The sequence below is a fragment of the Micromys minutus genome (assembly GCF_963924665.1).
Source record: "Micromys minutus genome assembly, chromosome: 5".
Lineage (NCBI taxonomy): Eukaryota > Metazoa > Chordata > Mammalia > Rodentia > Muridae > Micromys > Micromys minutus.
The window spans coordinates 21,699,208-21,715,670 of record NC_137974.1 but is presented as its reverse complement, the minus strand read 5'-3'; the positions used below and the strand labels follow the sequence as shown (position 1 = coordinate 21,715,670).

General features: G+C 34.7%; 1 protein-coding gene across 1 annotated transcript in view; it reads left to right on the top strand.

The window, feature by feature from the left end:
* KLHL1 (kelch like family member 1) overlaps nucleotides 1-16,463 on the top strand; it is a gene marked incomplete at both ends in the record, with an annotated part of 384,888 nt that overhangs the window by 351,216 nt on the left and 17,209 nt on the right. The gene's annotated exons all lie outside the window — the stretch shown is intronic.

Here is a 16,463-nt window from a genome sequence, read left to right as displayed (position 1 = left end):
CTGTCATCAACAGTTCAAATAACCTCATGTTTATGTTTTGGCAATGTCCACAATTACCATTTTATCTCAATACCTACACCCTTGGTTACAAGTCCACACACAGAGTAAGTGCTCAGGTAGCAATTTTTGAATCAATAAGACTGTATGAATATTGAGCCTAATTTTCCAAGGTAATGTATCTTAGGGTAAATTATAAATATAGATAAGGTAATAAATAATATAAATATATACAAATTTATATAAATGCATGTATATTTATATTACATTATGGGCAAAAGTCCAAAAAAGTACTTTATGGATGAATCGCCATGAATAAAAATAAACCCATAGATAGATATATTTTGTAATATTTTTTATATTTTTATGTACATTCTCTATTTTATTAGCTTTTCTTTACTACTGATGATAATAATATAGTTGAGACATATTTACTTGATATACATATTTTTCTGAAAGAGATCATGACTAAAGATTTAAGCAGATAATAAAATATCAAATGAAAGTCATTTAGCTATGTCAGTCAAAATAAAGTAATAAACATTTAAAAATATATTGCTAGCTTAATTGCAAAAACTTAACTACAAATATTGCTTTAAGTCTGCTTAAGTTAACATTATTATTTAGAATATCATGTGATATACATACATATATATATGTATAACCAATACCAATTAATATGTCTGTTAATACACAGGTAGTAGTTATGGTTGTTTATTTTATTAATTTAAAGACACCATTTGCTTTCAGCATTGAATGAACACATATATTCATTAATTAATTATATTTTTAGTAACTGTAAACAAAATATGTTAAACACATATAGTATTTTTAGATATATTCATTCCTATTTTAATTTTGAGAGTTTCACATGTATATTTAATGTGTTATTGTCAAGTCCTCTTGCCTTTCCTCAGTTTCAAATCTACCCATGCATTTGCATCACTGTTTTAACCCAGTGTCATGAGTTGTTTTCTTAGATATATCCAGGGTGTCTACTTAATGTTGCCAGTGTGTTCATGGGGGTCTAATTATCTGATGTATCACAGGTGCCTTTTCAGCTGTCACATGCTTGAGTAAAACTGATTTTGTTTTCTTGATAGCCATTAGCTTGAGCCTCAGCTAGTGGTATGACCTCATGCCCACCTTCCTGTTTCATCTTAGTGTTTTATCTACATTGACTTGCCCAGCATTCATGTTTGTTGTCACAAATGCTGAGAAGAATTCGTAGGTGCTGCTGGCCTGGTGTGTCCCAATATATTCCGTTGTTTCAGTCATTTATCCCAGATTTTATGAACCTCTTCCATGATGATTCCTTAAACTTCATAGTAGGAAATGAATACAGTAGGAATTGAATTGCATTGTAGATGTACCAAGTACAACAGAGCACTTTGGCTACTTATTCTCTGAAGGTAGACCAATTGTGGGCATCAACAGAAACTGCAGTGATGAGAATAGAGAGATTCACTAATTCTACACATCTTTCACCTGTTATAATTCCAGTATTCAACTTTTGTTTCAGAGTAGGAATAACGATCAAGAACTGCAGGATTTCTGGAATGTGATGAATATGATACTGGGAAAAATTCTATTATGTTATTTGTTGCAGTGAACATTAAAAGGGGTGGGCCATTTCATACACCATTTCATATTAGCTCAGGCACCAGAGGTCAATATGGAACTAACATATTATATTTATTTCAAGGCAAACCGTTCCAGAAAGACACAACACCATGCAGTCCCAGGTTCTCTTTGACCCCACTGGTCTCTCCATCCCACTTAGCTATCCTCCTAGCTGCCTCTCTGCTAGCTTGTAACTCTACACACATTCCCTACAACTGCCACCTGGTCTCAGCAGTGGCTACCCTATCAGTTCTCTGGGACCCGCTCTGGTCTCAGTAGCTCCCTGTTGTGGAATTTGTTGACATTCCCTGAACCTGTTCCCTGGTCCTCGTTAGAACTTACACAAACCTGACAATTCAAAGCTCTAGGAACTTGTAATTTAACAATGATTTTATGTCAGATTATCTCAGTAAATTTACATCACACAATAAACTTGGAGCCAATTTGATATGATATAATCCACCCACCTATGTAAGATAAACAGTTCTATAATAATCCATCCTTTATAAGATATTCATATCTACCAGTGGCTATGCAGAGTCAGGTGGAAATGTTTCATCTTTGTCCTTCCTCTTGCCACTCTCCCTCTCCTGGCTTCCTGCCCCCTTTCTAAAACTCTTTCTTGAGTACCCTTTTTTTTCTTGTCCAATGTCAAGCCTTGTTTTATCTAATGCTTTCATTAGTTTTTAAGTAAAATTAAAACATAAGTTTATATTTCAATACAAAGGGAAGTTTGAATTTCTGATAAAATAATACTTGTTGGCAGTCTTTAATTGTTTATATCTATGGGAGTAGAAAAGACAGCTATTGTATAAGAGCAATAATTGATCTTTATGATGCCCAGGATTTAACTACCTAGCCCCACAGGGTAGCTCACAAATATCAGTAACTTGCTTTCTAGAGAATCCAACACCCCCTTTTGGACTTGATGAGAAGTGGGCACACATGTGATACACAGACATTTATTTAGGCAAAAAATTCATACACATTATTTTCTTTAATTTGTAAGAATTTTATTCATGTTTACAATATTATATAATCATATTTAGTAGCCAGTTCTCATCCCAAATGCCTCCATATGTCCTCTATCATTTCTTTCTGATGTTGCATTATACACACATACTCTGATATCAGAGTATGCAGAAATTAGTTTCAAACCAACCAGGAAACTTCTTGTATGTTGGATAGTTTTCATAGTGCCAGGGGATGCTATGTGGGCTTCAGTAGGATCAAGGCTGCCATGGTCATACACAGGGCCAGCCTTCTTGTGTTTCAGCACTGACATTCTATGAAGATGTGCCTAGTCCTACAGTAATGGCAGGCATTTTATGGGTTTACTAACTACTTTCTGATTAAATCCCAGATGAGTTTACTAGAAGTAATTTCCATGTCCAGCACTTTAATCTTGATGAAAATCCAATGATTTACAATAAAATAACCTTTCCTGGTATAAAAACTATTACTGCCGCTTTACCAAATGGCCATACTATCAAAATATCTTCAAATGATTATGTTTATAACAAAGTTGTTTTGTAAACAAAATAGTGTGATTATTTTAAATTATGATAGATATTAGTCAACAATTTCTTTCCCTTGTATTGCTCTGCCCCATCTCAGTTTGCTCTTTTTTTGTATCACTACATTGGAGCCATCTGTATGAGCATAACAAAGGAAAAATAAGAATTCTGTCATGATTTTATTATTGCCATACTTTAATAGCTTTGGTTTTTCTGTTGAAAGTATGTGTATACATTTTCTTGGGCATGTATATAAATATGCAGCTACTTTTGAGAGTGTACTTAGGACCCCTCATTTAAAACTCTACTTGATAAACTTCTTTCTATACAATTATTACTAATTTTTACAAATTATTTCACATATTCAAAGCGGGCTTAGAAAGAAAGGGACACATCTTTGAGCAATTCCGTGAATACATTTAATCAAAAGTCTAGTAAAGACAGGGTAACAATGTATTTTTGAAATTTATCTACATAATCTTTGCTTCCTGCTCATTTATTTCACAACTCTTATAAAATACAGTTCTGCTAAGTGGCATATGAGAATGGCAAGCAATGTCCTATTTACAAATGAAAAGACCTCAGTTTTGACATAAAAATAATTTCTTTGTTGGGAGAAGCTATATTGTCATCTGCTTTCAAGCATTTTGTGACTTTCACATCTGTAATATAAGTATTACCAATAAATGTATTAGGCATGCATAGTCATTCATGTCTTTAATAGCAGAACTTGGATAAATAATCAAGAATATTTGCCATGATTGTGAAGCCAGCTGGAAATTTACTCAAATTTATGAGTTCTAAAATAGCCTGAGACTCAAAGCAGTCACTTTAAAGAATAAATAATGTTGAGGGTTTATGTTAAAAAATAATAATGCATAATAGATAAGATTTAAAATGAAGTATATGAATAGTACATCAACCCATTTACTCCAAGGGCTAAAACCATCATAAAAATAATATTGCATGCAATGAAGGGTTTGCATAGAAAATGACAATTTTATTATACTAAGGGTGGAAATAAGCCTCACCTGAGACTATGAAATATCACTTAGCAATGTTTCACACATTTCCATCATTGCATTATCTCTTACGAAGGCATCTGGTTATTTAACATCAACATATCTATATCTATATCTATCTATCTATCTATCTATCTATCTATATATATATATGAAAATATCTAAAATGCATTCTCAAGCAGCACTTGTTAATCTTAGTCATTAAAGTTATTAAAATAATCAATTATAATTAATTTATTTCTAATTTGAACTTTTAGCACATCCATGTGATTCGGACCTTGAGAGGTGTCCAGCTGGGACTCTCTCTTTCTCATTATTTGATGATTCCATTTAGATCTCAGCATGAGCATAGAATATTTTCCCATCTCCTGGTATCTTCAGTAATTTCCTTTCTCATTTTCTATGCCTTATAAAATTTAGCTGTTTGGTCAGAGTTACTCCATGCTATTTTATATAATTCCAGGCTATTGTGTTGTTTCCCCAATTTTTTGTTCAGTCAATTTTTCATTGTATATACACTACTTGACTTCTGTACATTAATTTTATATCTAAGTACTTTGTTGAAAATGCTTATCAATTTAGGAGTATGCCAACAGAATATTTAGTCACATTCATACATAACATGTGGATACATAAAGAGTTCAAGTTAGAAGTAAATGAACTAGAATAGAATACTATATATATATATATATATATATATGTGTGTGTGTATATATATACTTATATTTATATGTATGTATATACATATATATGTGTTTGTATAAATATATATATATATATATATATATATATATATATATATATATATATATATATATATATATATATATCGTGTGTAAATGAAGATACTTTGACTAACTCCTTGCAAATTTCTTCTGTCTATTAAAACTTGTTTTCTACCTAAGTACCTCTTTAATTTTGGAGAAAATTTTATGAGTTGCTGAGAAGAATGCATATTCTTTTGTGTTTGTATAAAAAGTTTGTGAATATTTGGTTCACAAACATAGTCCCATTTGGTTTATCATATATGTTAGCTTCAGCATTTCTATCTTTTGTTTTTGTCTGAACAACATGTCTGTTGGTGAGAGTAGGGTTTTGAAAGTTTAAATTATGAATATATGAGGGTAAATATGTGATTTAAACTGCAGTCCTGTTTTTTCTATGAATATGGTTGTCCTTTTCTTTAGTTAATAGGTGTTGAAAATTGCAGTGTCCTATTTCTTGGTTGAGTATTCTTTTGATGAGTATTTAATGTCCTTTTCTATCTTTTCTGATTAGTTTGAATCAATGTCTATTTTTCTCAGGAGTTAAAATGGCTATATCAGATTCTTCTTTAGGTATATTTGCTTGAAATATCATTTCTTATCCTTTTACGTATCGATGATGTTAAGTAAAGCAGCATCTTGGACACAACAGAATATTCTTTGGTTTGTATGCTCAGTGTTTTGATTATTATATGTCATAAAGAATTTCATTTTTAATTAGTCTATTTTGTTTCTGTATAATGTTTTTTGTACTTCCTTTACAGTACCAAATTTTATATATATTTTTTAAAAAATTTCGGTGATTTTGACACAGCATTTTCCTAATTTCTTCATATTACTCATAGGTAATTCTTTTCAATAAGTCCCAATATACTGGATGGTTTGTGCTAAAAGTCAGGAAGATGTAACATTTTCTTTGGCTTGGACATTCACTCATCATCCTTTGAGTGCGTGGCATTCTCTGTTCCATCTTCTGTGTTTTGTTGGTTAGGGTTGGCTCTGGGTTTCATTATCTAGTTCCTACTTTTCATTTCAAATTCCTGTTCACTTTGAAGGTTCACAATGATTTCATTTCCACATTAATATTTGAAATATTTTTTATTTCTGTGCAATGTTCATATTTTCTTTGATTTGATTTCTGAGTTTCTTCAATTTCTGAGTAAGTTCTTTCACAATTTTATTTTTATTTATTAAATTTTTATTATTTTATTTTTATTGAGTATCTTCTTTTTTTAAACTGTATTTTAAAAAACAAATATAAAAGAAAAAAATTTTAAAAACTTTTGTATAAATGTATACTAATACAATTGTGTCAGTGCTTGGCTGTTTTTTTTTTTTTTTTTTTTTTTTCTTTTTTCTTTTTTTTAAGGTTTGATACTCTGCATTAAGGTCTTACTATTTACAATGAGCAAAAAGTACATGTAAAACAGGGTGTAACCCGGAATTCGTCAACATGTCCTTGGTGTGTAAGGATTGAGCATGACTTTTTTTGTTTTGTTTTGTTTTCTTTTCTTTTCTTTTTTTCTTGAATTTCACACAGTCTGTAAGTTGTTTCTGGGTTAGCATCCCACTATCAGTGACTGCATGTTATGGCTGTTCTTTTGTGACTGGGTTATCTCACTCTGGATGATATTCTCTACATGCAGCCATTTTCTTAAGAATTTGGTTAAGTCATTGTTTCTGGTGGCTGAGTACTATTCCATTGCGTAAATGTACCACAATTTTTGTATCCATTCATCTACTAAAGGACATCTGGATTATTTCCAGCTTCTGGCTATTATAGAGATGCTATGAACATTTTGGTGCATGTATCTTTGTTGTATATTAAAGTGCCTCTGGGGTATATGGCCAGAAGTAGAATAGCTGGATCTTCAGGTAGTACTATGTCCAATATTCTGAGGAATCGCCAGAATGATTTTCAGAGTGGTTGTTTCAATTTACAACCCCACCAATGGTGAAGAAGTGCTCCTCTTTCTCCACAACCTCACCAGCATCTGCTGTCATCTGAGTTTTGGATCTTGGCCAATCTGACTGGTGTAAGGTGGAATCTCAGGCTTGTTCTGATTTGCATTTCCCTGATGGCTAAGGATGTCCAGCACTTCCTTGGATGTTTCTCAGTCACTCCATATTCCCCAATTGAAAACGTTTTGTTTAGCTCTGTATCCCATTTTTAAAAGGATTGTTTGATACTCTGGTGTCTCCCTATTTGAGTACTTTTTATACCTTGGATATTAGGACTCTATCTGATGTGGAGTAGGTAAAGAACTTTTTCCATTCTGTTGGCTGCAGTTTTGTTTTCTTGACAATGTCCTTAGCCTTACAGAAACTTTGCAATCTCATTAAGTTCCATTATTTAATCTTTGACCTTAGAGCTTGAACAATTGATGTTTTGTTCAGAAAATTTTCTCCTGTGCCTAAGTGTTCTAAGGTTTTCCCTACTTTCTCATCTAATAGTTTCAGTGTATCTGGTTTAATGTGGAGATCTTTGATCCACTTGCACTTGAGCATTGTACAAGGAGATAAGAAAGGGTCTATTTTCATTCTTTTGCATGCTGAGTGCCAGTTGGACCAGCACCATTTGTTGAATAGGCTGTCCTTTTTCCATTGAATGTTTATTGCTCCTTTGTCAAAAATCAGGTGACCACAAACATGAGGGCTTATTTCTGGATCTTCTATTGTATTCCTTGATCCACGTGCCAATTTCAGTACCAGCACCATACAGTTTTCAGCAGAATTGCCTTGTAATATAGCTTGAGGTCAGGGATAATTATTCCCACAGATATTTTTTTGTAGTTGAGGATGGATTTTGCCATTCTAGGTCTTTTGTTATTCCAGATGAAATTGCATATTGGTCTTTCCAACTCAATAAAGAACTGGGTTGGAATTTTGATGGGGATTGCATTGAATCTGTAGATTGCTTTTGGTAGGATGGCCATTTTTAAGATGTTGATCCTTCCAAACCATGAGCATGGGAGATCTTTCCATTTTCTGATATCTGCCTTGATTTCCTTCTGTAGAGGTTTGAAGTTCTTGTAATACAGTCCTTCACTTGCTTAGTTAGAGTCACACCAATGTATTTCATAATTTTTGTGACTATTATGAAGGGTATCTTTTCCCTAATTTCTATCTCCACGTTTGTCCTTTGAATATAGGAAGGCTACTAATTTGTTTGAGTTAATTTTTTATCCAGCCACTTTGCTGAACTTGTTTATCAGTTGTAGGAGTTCTCTGGTGGAATATTTGGGGTCACTTAAGTACACTATCATGTCGTCTGCAAAGAGTGATGTTTTTACCTCTTCCTTTCTGAATTGTATCCCTTTGATTTCTTTTACTGTCTAATTGCTCCAGCCAGTTCTTCCAGTACTATGTTGAATAGGTAGGGGGATAGTGGGCAGCCTTGTCGAGTCCTTGATTTTAGTGGGATTGCTTCAAGTTTCCCACCATTAAGTTTGATGTTGGCTGTTGGATTGCTGCATATTCCTTTTACTATGTTTAGATATGGACCTTTGGGTCCTGTTCTTTTCAGGACTTTTAACATGAAGGGATGTTGATTTTGTCAAATACTTTCTCAGCATCTAGTGAGACGACCATGTGATTTTGTTCTTTGAGTTTGTTTATATGGTGGATTACATTGATGGATTTCCTTATATTAAACCATCCATGCATCCCAGGGATGAAGCCTACTTGGTCATGGTGAAGGATCATTTTGATCTGTTCCTGGATTCAGTTTTCAAGGGTTTTGTTGAGTAGTTTTGCATCAGTGTTCATAAGAGAGTTTGGTCTGAAGTTCTCTTTCATTGTAGGGTCTTTTGTGGTTTAGGAAAGAGAGTTATTGTAGCCTCAAAAAATGAGTTAGGTAGTATTCCATCTGATTCTATCTTGTGGAATAGTTTGGAGAGTATTGGTGTTATGTCCGCAATAAATGTTTGATCAAATTCTGCACTGAACCAATCTGTACCTGGGATTTTTTTTGGTTGGGACGCTTTTGATGACTTCTTCTATTTCTTTCGTTGTTATGGGATTATTTAGATTGTTTATCACATCCTGGTTTGACTTTAGGATCTTGTATCTGTCTAGGAATTATTCCATTTCTTCCAGATTTTCCAACTTTGTGGAGTATAGGATTTTGAAGCAGGATCTGATGATTTCTTGAAATTCCTCAGTGTCAGTTGTCATGTCTCCACTTTCCTTTCTGATTTTATTAATTTGTCTACCCTCTCTTTGCCCTCGAGTTAGTCTGGCTAGGGGGTTATCAATCTTGTTGATTTTCTCAAAGAACCAGCTCATAGTTTTGTTGACTTTTTCTATAGTTCTTTTTGTTTCTATTTGGTTTATTTCTGACTTTATTTTGATTATTTCTTGCCATTTACTCTTCTTTGGTGTATCTGCTTCCTTTTGTTCTAGGGCTTTTATCTGTGCTCTCAAGTTGCTGATGAATGCTCTCTCTAGTATCTTTCTGGAAGCGCTTAGGGCTATGTGTTTTCCTCTCAGTACTGCTTTCTTTGCATCCTATAGGTTTGGGTATGTTGTGTTTTGGTTTTAATTGAATTCTAAGAAGTCCTTAATTTCTTTCTTGATTTCTTCTTTGACCCTGCTATTGTTTAACAGAGAGTTGTTTGGTTTCCATTTGTATATGGGTTTTTTGTTGTCTTTGTTGTTGTTAAAGACCAGCCTTAGACCATGGTGATCTGAGAGGATGCATGGGAGTATTTCAATCTTCTTATATCGATTGAGGCTCGTTCTGTGTCCAATTTTGTGGTCAATTTTCAAGAAGGTGCCATGGGGTGCTGAGAAGAAAGTGAATTCTTTTACTTTAGGATGATACATTCTGTAGATATCTATTAATTCCAGTTTGTTCATAGCCTGCTCTAGTTTTACTGTGTCCTTGTTCAGTTTTTGTTTCATGATCTGTCCATTGGAGAGAGTGGTGTATGGGGTGAAATGTAATTTTTGAGCTTTAGTAGGGTCTCTTTTATGAATGTGAGTGTTTTTTTTATTTGGAGCATATATGTTATGGATTGAGAGTTCCTCCTGAGAGATTTCCCCGGTATTGAGTAAATAGTGTTCTTCCTTATCTTTTTGGTAACTTTTGGTTGAAAATTTACTTTTTTAGATATTAGAATAGCCACTCCAGCTTGCTTGTTGGGGCTGTTTGCTTGGAAGTCTTTTTATTTTCCCCACCCTTTTACTTTGGGATAGTGTCTGTCTTTGTCTCTGAGATGTGTTTCCTTTATGCAGCAAAATGCTGGATTTTGTTTATGTATCCAGTCTGATAGCCTATGTCTCTCTATTGGGGAGTTGAGTCCATTTATGTTAATAGATATCAAGGAATACTGGTTTCTGTTTCCTGCTATTTTTGCTTTTGTAGGTGGAGTTGTGTTTGTGTCTTTTTCTTCTTTTGGTTTTCTTGTTTTTAATAGGATGTAGTTCCCCTCATTGTATTGGGTTTTCCACCTATAATTTGTTGTAGTGCTGGGTTTGTGGTCAGATATTGTGTAAATTTTGATTTGTCTTGAAATATCTTTATCTCTCCATCTATGGTGATTGATAGTTTTGCTGGGTATAGCAGCTTGGGCTGGCACTTGTGCTCTCTTAGGGTCTGCATGATGTCTGTCCAGGTTCTTCTAGCTTTCATAGTCTCTGTTGAAAATTTGGGTGTAATTCTGATTTGTCTGCAGTTATATGTTACCTGACCTTTTCCCCTTACTGCTTTTAGTATTCTTTCTTTGCTTTGGGCACTTGGTGTTTTGACTATTATATTTCGGGAGGAATTTCTTTTCTGGTCCAACCTATTTGGAGTTCTGAAGGCTTCTTTTATGCTCGTGGTCATCTCATTCTTAAGGGTAGGGAAGTTTTCTTCTACAAGTTTGTTGAAGATATTTACTGTGCCTCTTAGTTGATATTCTTCTCCCTCTTCTATTCCTATTATCTTTAGGTTTGGTCTTCTCATTGTGTCCTGGATCTCCTGCACATTTTGGGTTAGGAGCTTTTTGGTTTTTGCATCTTCTCTTGCTGTTTTGTCTATGTTTACAATGTTGTCTTCTGCCCCAGAGATTCTCTCTTCCATCTCTTGTAATCTATTGGAAATGCTTGCTTCTCTGACTCCTGATTTCTTTTTTAGGTGTTTTACCTTTAGGGTTATCTCTTATAGTGTTTTCTTTATTGTGTCAATTTCCGTTTTAAATTTTTTCTTCTATTCCTTCATCTCTTTGGTTGTGTTTTTCTATAGTTTTTTGAGTTCTTTGAGTGCTTTTTCTTGTTTCCTCTAAAAGCTTCTGATTCCATTTTGCTTTTCCTCCTGTTCTTGTTTAAGGGTCTCTATCAGTTTCTTGAGGTATGATTTTAGGTCTGTGTCTTCTTTGTCTCGAGTGTTTGGCATTCCAATTTTGCTGTTATGGGATAGCTGGTTACTGGTGTTGCTAGGTTGTCTTGGTTTCTTTGGGATATACTCTTGCGCTTTCTTCTTGCTATCTTGTTGTCAATGATATGTTCTTGCCTTTCCCTTGTATCTGTTCTGTGTCCCTGGATCTCCACTGGTCCAGTTTGTGGATGGTCCAAGCCCTGTTCTGTGTTCCAAAGCTGCAGGGTGGGAATAGAGATCCCAATGCTGTGTTTCTGGTCCCTGGATCAGGCAGGGCAGGGGCGTGCTTTCTGTGCTCACTCAGCAGAGATCTTTCTGCTCCGTGGCTGCCCAGATCTCCTTCTCACCAGTCTTTAAACCTTTGGGTACTACTGGTCCAGGTGGCAGATGGGCTGAGTCCTGTTCTGTGCCCCAAAGTCACCGGGTGGGCACAGAGGTCCCAATGCTGTGTTCCAGGTACCTGGATCAGGCAGGGAAGGGGCTCGCTTTCTGTGTGTACTCGACTGAGATCTCTCTTTTACCTGGCTGCCCAGATCTCCTTCTCACCAGTCTTTAAACCTTTGGGAACTGCTGGTCCAGGTGGCGAATTGGGTACCTTTATAATTAAAGTGCAAATGCTGTCTACTTTCCATGTTTCCCTTCCAGAAAGAGCCATCCCATCCAACCTCTCCTATTTTTATAAGGGTGCACCCAACCCACCCAACCCCGAGGTCCAGTCTTTCTCCCCTGATATTGTCATACACCAGGGCATCAAGCTTTCTTAAGGCCAAGTGCCTCTCTTTCCATATATCACAGATAAGGCCATCATGTGTTACATATGTGGCTGGAGCAATGGGTTACTCCATGTGTACTCTTTGGTTAGTGGTTTTAATTAACTTTATAAAAATGGGGTATAGAACTAAACAAAGAATTCTTAACTGAGGAATATTGAAATGCCGTAAGAACTTAAAGAAATTTTCAACATCCTTAGTCATCTTGGAAATGGAATTCAAAACAACCCTGAGATTCTATGTTACACCAGTCAGAATGACTAAGATCAAGAACTTAGATGACATCAGATGCTGGCAAAAATGTGGAGAAATAGGAGCACTTCTTTACTGTTTGTTACATTTGCAAGCTGGTACAAGTACTCTGAAAATCATTCTGGTTGTTCCTCAGAAAATTGGTCATAGGGTTCTTGAGGATCCTGCTATACCACTTGCACAATTTTATAAACACTCTTTTGAATTCTTCACCTTGTGATTTGGCTTCATTGCATCTCCGAGTGCCTAGTATGATATGGTTCCTGGGTGCTAGTAAAGACATGTTTCCTTCCTTTTATTAATGGTTTTGCATCACTAGCATCTAGGATTCTGGCTCAAGATGATAGTCATTCTAAGTATTGGGTCCTTTTTTGGGTTTATGTTTGATCCTGGAGGTTTTTTTTTTGTCATTCCTGGATATTATGAATATGTGGTTGCTCTGAGTTGAAATGTAGGGTATCATGTTTTGTCCCTGTGAGGTATGGGTTCTGTGAGATCCAGCTAGTATCTGTTTCTAGATATTGAGAGCTAATGCTTGGGAATGAAGAGAAGCTAGAACAGTAGCAACAGAGCAGGTCCATAGGTGGGGTTAATCTAGGTCTGTACTAGAATCTCTGGAGTCCCATAGAAGGGATGGTGGAGGGAAGAGAAGACCCCTAAATGTCCTCTGCTACAAGGCTTAGTATAAGATGAAGGAATAGAAATTAAAGGATGGGAAGGAAAAAAAAAACAAACAAACAAAAAAAAAAAAAAAAAAAAAAAAAAACAAAAGTCATTTATTCAACGACCTGGCTGATATGGCCAGCACCTTACTAGGGAGAGAGAACTACATTGATCTTTGCTACTTTCCCTGTACTTTAGATTTTTCTTTCTTCCTTTGTTTTCTTGGCTGGAAAATGCACATAATAGGCTGCAAAATAGTTGTGTATTTAGATTTCTCATCTAAATATTGTTTTGAAATGTTAGTCAACAGACCATCTGATTTCTAGATAATAATAGCTCTATATTAAAAAGATCTCATAAATATATTTAATGCAAACCACATCCTTAAAGCAGGAAGCTTAAAGATTTAATGTTGCCTCAAAAGTGTAGTGTAAATTTTCAAAGGGAAACGAACTCATATTGTGTGACTGTGAAATGCCTTTAGCAGGTTTTCATTTTACAGCCAATTCTATCCACTATGTATGGCTGCTTCTCTTGCCTGAGGGCTGTAAAGCTTAATAGACACCCTGCTACTGCGCTCACACTCTGACTAGGAAGACCAAGGTAAGCTGCAGGAGAGGCAGACAGACCAAAGGCAAAAACAAACCTTTGCTACTCTTTACTCCTGAATTTTGTTTATTGTTTTAATAAACAAGCCAACACAGTTTTAAAAAAAAAAAGCCAACACTGTTTAAAAAAAATCAAAAATCTCTTTTTAAAAAAGTAATAATAATGTTATATAATTCATAGTAAATAGTTACATTAAGTTTATACATCTGAAACCATTTATGTCAAAAAATAATCCACTTTGAGAATAACTTCTTATGCCTCCAGGCAAAGATAAAACTCTGAACAGTTCTGATGGAGAAAAAATTTTGTAGAATCATAAATCTGAGAAGTCTTACAGGCCTGGGTTTTCTGAGTGTGTGGTTAATTCCTCCATATCTGTAAGAGAGGCTACATATCACAAGCTAAAAGAAGCTAATAACCTAGTCTACGTTTAGTTGATTTAATCTTAATGCATTCAATTAATATGATTAGGAATTCAGAAATTGTGAAATAGCATTTATTTTTATATACATATCCATATATGAAATGTTATGTCCACATAAAACAACCCTATCTAATACAGAGAATATTGTTTAAGAAAACAACTTCCTCAGTGATTACACTAGTTTACAGTGTTGCAGTTATGGATAAATGTATATTTTCAGCCCTTCCTTACCAACAAAGACATCTGTCTGGATTTATATAGGATACCAAAGTGGAAAACTGTCTCAGAATTTGATAGGTTTGAATTAATTCTCCAGATTTTTTTCTTTAATCTGTTCATTTTATTAAGTAATTATTTTTAATTTTTGGAGGATTTATTTGTTGCTTGCTTATATTTAAAGTTATTTATATATTTTTGGGAGCACACCATTTTCTAAGTTATGGTGAACAAATATTTCCTTCCATTGTATCCTGTCAGTTTTCCTTTTTTTTTAAACTTTATTTTAAAAACAAAGATGAAAGAAGAAAAAATTAAACATTTTTTTGAATAAATATATACAAATACATTTTTCTCAGTGCTTGGATTTTTTTTTATTCTTTTTTTTTAAGGTTTGATACTCTGCATTAAGGTCTTACTAGTTACAATAAGAAAAAAGTACATGTAAAACAGGATGTAACCCAGAATTAGTCGTTTTCTGGGTGTGTAAGAATTGAGCATGATTTTTTTTTTGTTTTGTTTCCTTTTCTTTTTTTCTTGAACTTCACACAGTCTGTGAGTTGTTTCTGGGGCAGTCCGAGCCTCTGGGGTTAGTATTCAATTATCAGTGACTGCATATTATGTCTGTTCTTTTGTGACTGGGTTATCTCACTCAGGATGATATTCTCTAGATGCAACCATTTTCTTAAGAATTTGGTTAAGTCATTGTTTCTGGTAGCTGATTAGTACTCCATTGTGTAAATGTACCACAATTTTTGTATCCATTCATCTACTGAAAGAAATTTGGGTTCTTTCCAGCTTCTGGCTATTATAAATAGAGCTGCTATGAACATTGTGGTGCATGCATCTTTGTTGTATATTGGAGTGTCTCTGGGATATATGCCCAGAAGTAGATAGTTGGATCTTCAGATAGTACTATGTCCAATTTTCTGAAGAATCGCCATACTGATTTCCAGAGTGGTTGTAACAGTTTACAACCCCACCAAGAGTGGAGAAGTGTTCCTCTTTCTCCACAATCTTGCTAGCATCTGCTGTCATCTGAGTTTTGGATCTTGGCCAATCTGACTGGTGTGATGTGGAATCTCAGGATTGTTTTGTTTTGCATTTCCCTGATGGCTAAGGATGTGTAGCACTTCCTCAAATGTTTCTCAGCCATTTGATATTCCTCAATTGAGAATGTTTGGTTTAGTTCTGTACCCCATTTTTAATAGGGTTGTTTGGTTATCTGGTGTCTAGCTTTTTGAATTCTTTGTACACCTTGGATATTAGGCCACTTTCTGATGTGGAGTTGGTAAAGATATTTTCCCATTCTGTTGGCTGCTGTTTTGTTTTCTTGACAATATCCTTAGCCTTACAGAAACTTTGCAATCTCATTAAGTCCCAGTTGTTAATCTTTGACCTTAGAGCTTGAACCATTGGTGTTTTGTTCAGGAAATTTTCTCCTGTGCTTATGTGTTCTGAGGTTTTCCCTACTTTCTCATCTAATACTTTTATTGTATCTGGTTTAATGTGGAGATCTTTGATCCACTTACACTTGAGCTTTGTACAAGGAGATAAGAAAGGGTATATATTCATTCTTCTGCATGCTGAGTGCCAGTTGGAACAAAACCATTTGTTGAATAGGCTGTCCTTTTTCCATTGAATGTTTACAGCTCCTTTGTCAAAAATCAAGTGACCATATATGTGAGGGCTGATTTCTGGATCTTCTATTCTATTTCATTGATCCATATGTCTATTTCTGTACCAGTGCCATGCAGTTTTCAACACAATTGCCTTGTAATATAGCTTGAGGTCAGGGATAGTGATTCCCGCAGATGTTTTCTCATTGTTGATGATAGATTTCACTATTCTACGTTTATTTTGTTATTCCAGATGAAATTGCACATTGATCTTTCCAACTCAATAAAGAACCATGTTGGAAGTTTGATGGGGATTGCATTGAATCTGTAGATTGCTTTTGGTAGGATGGCCATATTTAAAATGTTGATGCTTCCAATTCATGAGCATGGGAGATCTTTCCATTTTCTGAGAACTTCCTCAATTTCCTTCTTTAGAGGTTTGAAGTTCTTGTCATACAGGTCCTTCACTTGGTTAGTTAGAGTCACAGCAAGGTATTTCATAGTTTTTGTGACTCTTATGAAGGGTATCTTTTTCCTAATTTCTATCTCCACATGTTTGTCCTTTGAATATAGGAAGGCGACTGATTTGTTTGAATCAATTTTATTTCCAGCCACTTTGATGAACT